Raw genomic sequence first — 6127 nt, forward strand, 5'->3', positions numbered from 1 at the left:
TGGTTATCTTTTATAAAACATTGTTAGTAATAATACCACTAAGAATAATCCCGAATCTAGACTGCTTACTTTATGCTGGATACTATGGTAAGTGCTTTACATGCATTGTCTTATTTAATCCTACAACCATCCTACCTCTGAGGTAGGTGCTATTGTCCTATTGATAGCCCCATTTTACAGATGAGGAAACTGAGTTTCAGAGAATCAAAGTAATTTGCCCAAGCTAGAAATTGAAAGAACTGAGATTTGAAACCAGATGATCTGACTCCAGAGCCTACAAGCTTGATCTCCACACGATACTTGAAATTTGTACAGAAAGAAAAATACCTATTCGTGACAACAAAATAGAAATCACATCTAAACCTTCCATTCGGGGATAACCACTTAGCATCTTGGTAGATAGTCTTCCATTTTATTTTTCCTTTGCCTCTTTCACTTACCAAGTGTAGAATGAATATTCTCTTATGTCAATAGGCATATTTTCCACCCTCATGATCAGAAAACCAAGAGAAAGAAGATACCATGACTGGATAAAAACCCCAAGGACAAACGTCAGAACTGGGAACAAAGATTAAACCTGGAGGTCTGCTCTTCCCTTGGCTCTGACAAAGCCTCGTGGTTTATTATGATACATGGGAGGTTACAAGTCATCAAATGACCAAAAAGGAAAGAAATTTAAAGAAGCAGTAGCAGCTTTAACATGACCACAGAGTCTTTGACGCCCCTCCCATTGAGGGGAAGGGCTGTGACCCCTCCTTTGAGTGCAGGCAGGCTTGTGACGGCTTTGACCAATAGAGTACAGCAAAAGTGACACCATGTGACTTTTGAGGTTGAGTCATAAAAGACCATGTAGCTCCCCTTTGGCCCACAGGAGCACTGAGCTGCCATGATAAGAGGTCCAACCACCCGCTAAGGCCACTGTGCTCGAGAGGCCACCAGGAGATGCTCTGGCCAACGGTCCCAACTGAGCCCAGCTTCCGGCCATCCCTGCCAAGATGCCAGCCCCAGATGCTGAAGCCACACCAGCCGCTGCGTCTCCCGGCCGACATCACAGAGGAGAGACACTAGCCTTTTTTTCACTGCATCCAAATTCCTGACCCGCAGAATCCATGATTCTTTTTAATGCATAATAAAGTGCTCGTTATTTTATGACACTAAGTTCACGATGCTTTGTTTTACAGCAATAGATTCCTGGAACAAAATTTGGTACCTGGAAACACAGACTGACTTAAACAAATGGAGCTGAACTCTGTGCTACTCCACGTGCAGATAGGCACCACGAGACCAAAAATCCTCTAAAAGGTCCCGACAGCTCCCTGGGCCTGCCCTGCCTGGGCCTCCAGCAGGCATGTTTGGCTAGGAAAGGGCATCAAAATATAACTTTCAAAAAGTTTTTAAAAAATGCCTCTTGTACGATGAACACATGCAGAAAATCTATTTTGCTCATGAACGAGGGGGCCGACGGGATGGCAAAGCTGGTCCAAGAGGCACATGAGCACCTAGTGTTTATAGGCACCTGACAGTATCGGGATAAGATTGCTGAGTGAGATTCAAAACCAGCGAGCCTTCTGCAGGGCAATGCAACCATATCCTTGGAGGTTTCTTTCCTAACAGAGAGAAATCATATTCATCTCTACCAGACACAAACTTCAGAATCTGGACCCTAATGAATAGTAATAAGTGAGTCGAACAAAGGCACGGTTCCTTAGAGAATTAAATATAAATTACTCCCGGGCTGGCCTGTTAGTTGAGGCTGTAGTGTGACACTGAAAGGACAGAGAGGCATCCATCTGCCTTACTCTCAAGTTTTTTGTCACCTTCCTGCTTAGTCCTGGTGGCACCTTGCCACGTTGACCTCACACCACCAGCTGCCCTTGGGACTTTGGGACCCCTCCTTTACAACTCTCCTGTCCTCCTGAACTTGGACATGAGTCTTTGCCTCTGCTTGGCCACTGTCCTCCTGGAGACCCAGCCCTTCTCCTAGGCCCCTGGTACCTCCCCGGCGCCCCTTCCCCCTCCTCCCTTGCCCCCATTAGGGCCCCTCTGGCCAAGACCCCTGGACCCTCAAGCTTCTCAGAGACCGACTAAAAGATGCACGATTCTAAAAACAAAGCTTCCAAATCATGAGAAAAAATACAACTGCTATTAATATAGATTTTGATGGTTAACCTATGTATTTGTTCACTGGCCAATGACATCCAAAATATTTCATTACATCAAAACCAATCTGTCGCTTTCTTGTCTCATTTTGAAAAGGCCTATCTGAAACAGGAACAGAGCACGCTGAGGATTTGGACCAATCCTAAATTCAGCCAGCTCCTTGCAGCCAAAAGATTGCAAAAGCACAATACTAAAGAAATATGTCCCCACATCTTTGCAAAGCAAAGCACATCTTTGATGAGGGGTCGGGGCACATTTTCAGAAGCTGGATGTTCCGTGAGGAGAGACCTCCAAAGATAAGAACACCTGGCTGCGGGCCTGCTTCTCTCCCTCCCTGTGCCCACCTGGAGGCTCCCAACTGCCAACAGGGGTGTCCTGGGCTCCAGAGTTCACATCTCCTGCCATTGGGCATTTTCGCCCCCTGCCAGTTCCGCCCCTGCAGAATAACACTGGGGAGAACCGTCCACCACCACGGGCCCTGCTGCAACTCCAGCCCATCCCCCGCTGCGGTGCTGCCTCGCTGTCCTGCCAGGGATCCTGCCAAGCCCAGTGGGTACCAGGCTGAGCTACCCAACAACGGAGGGTGGAGAGCCGGCCTTTCGAAAAGGGGGACCCTGGGGAGCAAGAAGTTGGGGGGATCACAGGCGACAGCCAGCCAGCCCCTGGTCTAGGAGAGGCACTTCTCACATCAGATCGGTCAGGTTGCTGGTCAGCAGATCCCCGGGGGGAAAACGCTTGGCCCCAAACTCACCTGGAACAGCATCCTTCTTGAGGGCCTTGGAGCACGCGTCTTCAGGGGCAGCCATGCAAGTTCAAATGCTTCCTGGGGGTGGGGGAGGGGAGTTAGAGAGGTAGCGGGTACAGGGGAGGCCCTCTAGGACCCTCTTTCACCCCTTTACAGGAACTAATCTGCAGCCTGACGAGGTGTGGTGACCCCCGTGGCGGCTTAGTTGGCCGGGCCAAATGGACTCAGCCAGGCTGCCGTTCAAAATACCTGGGAAACTCTGAAAGGGCCTCGGTCCCACCTGAGGCCCTCAGGGGGCTCCTCAAGGCTCTCTGGGGGGTTCTCTTGGCAGAAGGAGAATCCTGCCAGGCCCCCCATGCCCAGGCAGGGGGTTCGCGGTTCCGGGACACACCCGGATCAGCCCGTTTCCGCTCCCTTCAAGCCCAGATCCCCACTCACTTCCTGCCTCTCATCTGGGACCTGGCCTGGGGGGAAATCCTTTCCCTCAAGGGCTCTCCAGGCCTCCCAGGACCTGGAGCCGCTCCGACCTCCCTCTCGCCTCCTGGGACTTAGAGGAAATTCCACAGAGCATCCCTTCCGGGTCACCCATCATTTGCCTCCCTTTGCCCCGCCCCCTCAGCCGCACCTCCCCGAGGGTGATTCAGCTTCCGCTTCCGGAAGGGGGTTTGAGGAGACTCACCCCTGAGCTTGCAACCCGGAGCTCTTCTCTGGGCTCTAAATGCAGTTGCCCAAACACTTGCACCTGGGCGCCCTTAACCTAACAAGCTCCACCAGGCTGACATCGTTTCCCCCTAAACCTCTTTTCCTCCGTTGCTTCCTAGGTGGGTTACTGGCCCCCCCATCCACTCTGCCACACAGACTGGAATCTTGGGGTCACGTAGCCTCCTCCACCCTCCATCCGCCAGTCCCCACGAGCATCCTGCCGATACTCCTGAATCTCGTCTGCATCCCTCCTGCTGCCTCTGACTCTTCTGATCACTGCTGTCTGCCTCACACCGTCTTTTCATGGTGTCCTAACTGGACACCTGGGGTCCCTGTGTCTTTTCTTTTCATCTGGTCTTTGCATCCCACCCTAGACATATCTTCCCTAAGGTAGGTCAGATCTGGTCATATTCTTCCTGAGTTCTTTTGACAACTCTGTAATGCCTTTCAAATTAAGATCCAAGGGCTTTCCTAGCAGTGGTTGAGAGTCCGCCTGCCGATGCAGGGGACACGGGTTCGTGCCCCGGTCCGGGAGGATCCCACACGTGGAGCGGCTGGGCCCGTGAGCCATGGCCCCTGAGCCTGTGCACCCGGAGCCTGTGCTCCGCAACGGGAGAGGCCACAACAGTGAGAGGCCCGCGTACCGCAAAAAAAAGATCCAAGTGTTCAATCCAACATTCAAAGCTCTGACTCCTATTTCCCTTTCTGACCTAATCTCTGGCTGTCCTCCCGAGCTGGCCACACATCTCACTTCCCAGACATGCCTCACTCTGCACACTTTCCCTCACTCCTGTACTCCCCTTAGCCCCAAAGGCCTTTGTCAGTGTCGCTGCTCAGACTCCTACTCATGCCTCCACACCCAGCTCAAATGGCCCTTCCTGTAAAAATCTTCCTTGGATTCTCTCAATTAGAATCAATCTCAGATTTCCCTGTCCTCCCGAAACTCAGTGTTTTGTCCCATTAACGTTTCTCTAAATCTTGGCTGCAGGCAGTTGTGAGTCTGTCTCCCCAACATGCAGCCCTAAAGTCCAGGGCTAGGTCTTACTCACCCCTGATCACCCCTCAGGCTCCACCCTTGCGCTCTGTCTGTGGCAGAACCCAGCAGGGAGTGTAACTCCAGCGGGAACCAAGCACTTTCAACATAATCCGCGTGGACCCCTTTGTAACAGGCCCCATAGACTAGCCAACTGTCTTGAACATTAAAAAATAGAATTAATAGAATAATAATAACTTTATGATAGTTACCAATATCTGTTGTATTAAGTCATTATGATCATATGTAGATTTCAAAATGATACATGAATGTTCAAAATAGGTTAAATGGAAAGTAAAATTCAGGATCTTCGTAACCTTAAGGTTACCAGTGGCAGCTTAATCTGTACCTGGTCTCATCTTGCATTTCTTACTCAACCTTCAACCCTTCTCCCAGCCTCTGTTACCTCCTGAGGCAGGGACACAGCCCCAGAAATTTGGTCTTGGAATTTGAAGGGTTGGTGCAATGTAGCAGAGAGTTAGCAGTAGACAGACCCGGTTTTGAATCCTGGAAGCCTGCGGACAAATTCCTTAACTTCTCCAAGCCTCGGTGTCTCCATCTCTAAACTGAGAGAATAATTGAATTTACCACCAATCATCAGGCTGTTGTAAGGGTTAAAATGTTTATTTCGTTCAGCGCGTGGTACACAGAAAGAGCTCAGTGATACATAGCAGTGAACAAAGACCCAACGCAGGCAAAAAAAAAAAAAAAAAGAGTAAGAAATATAATCCACCAATCTAATTAGGAAAATCTAATCTAATTGGGAGAATCATATGTGACCCTTAACTGGATGTTGGTCTGAAAAACAACTACACAAGACATTTTGGAGACATGGAAATTTGATAGAGGCTGAGTATTAGATGATGTTAGGGAATTTTTGTTAATTATTGTTCATCGAGTTTGGTGTGATAATGGTTTTTTGGTTATGTAGAAATTATTTTTCCAGATGTCCAGATGCTGAAGAATTCAAGGTGAATTGTTACAGTGACTGTAGTTTACCTTGAAATGTTTCAGAAAAAAAATATACATATATTCATATATAAAGTCAATATGACAAAATGCTAGCAGTTATGAGCCTAGGCAGGGAATGCTCATTGTACTAGTCGTGCAATTTTTCTGCTTACTTGAAAAATGTCATAATAAAAAGCCACAGGCCCCTGGAGGGTGGCGGGAGCTGAGCCCCTAGCATGTGTTCCGCTCTGTAATCCCCCAACCAGAATATAAAACATCTGATCTCCTTGGAGGGCGATTCCTCCTCCAATACAAAGGACTCCCCTGCCTGGCATTCAGAAGCAATGGCACATGCCTCCTTTGAAGCAGAGACTTTTCCCTGACAATCCACAACTTCTGCAAACTGCCTGAGGACAGCCTCGCTTTTGGGAAGAGCTTGCATCTTTCACTGGGGATAATTACATCTTGAGCAATATATATATATATATTTATATATATATATATATATATATTTTTTTTTTTTTTTTTTTTTGTAC

This window comes from Lipotes vexillifer, unplaced genomic scaffold (genome assembly GCF_000442215.2).
Source record: "Lipotes vexillifer unplaced genomic scaffold, Lipotes_vexillifer_v1.1 scaffold443, whole genome shotgun sequence".
Classification (NCBI taxonomy): Eukaryota; Metazoa; Chordata; class Mammalia; order Artiodactyla; family Lipotidae; genus Lipotes; species Lipotes vexillifer.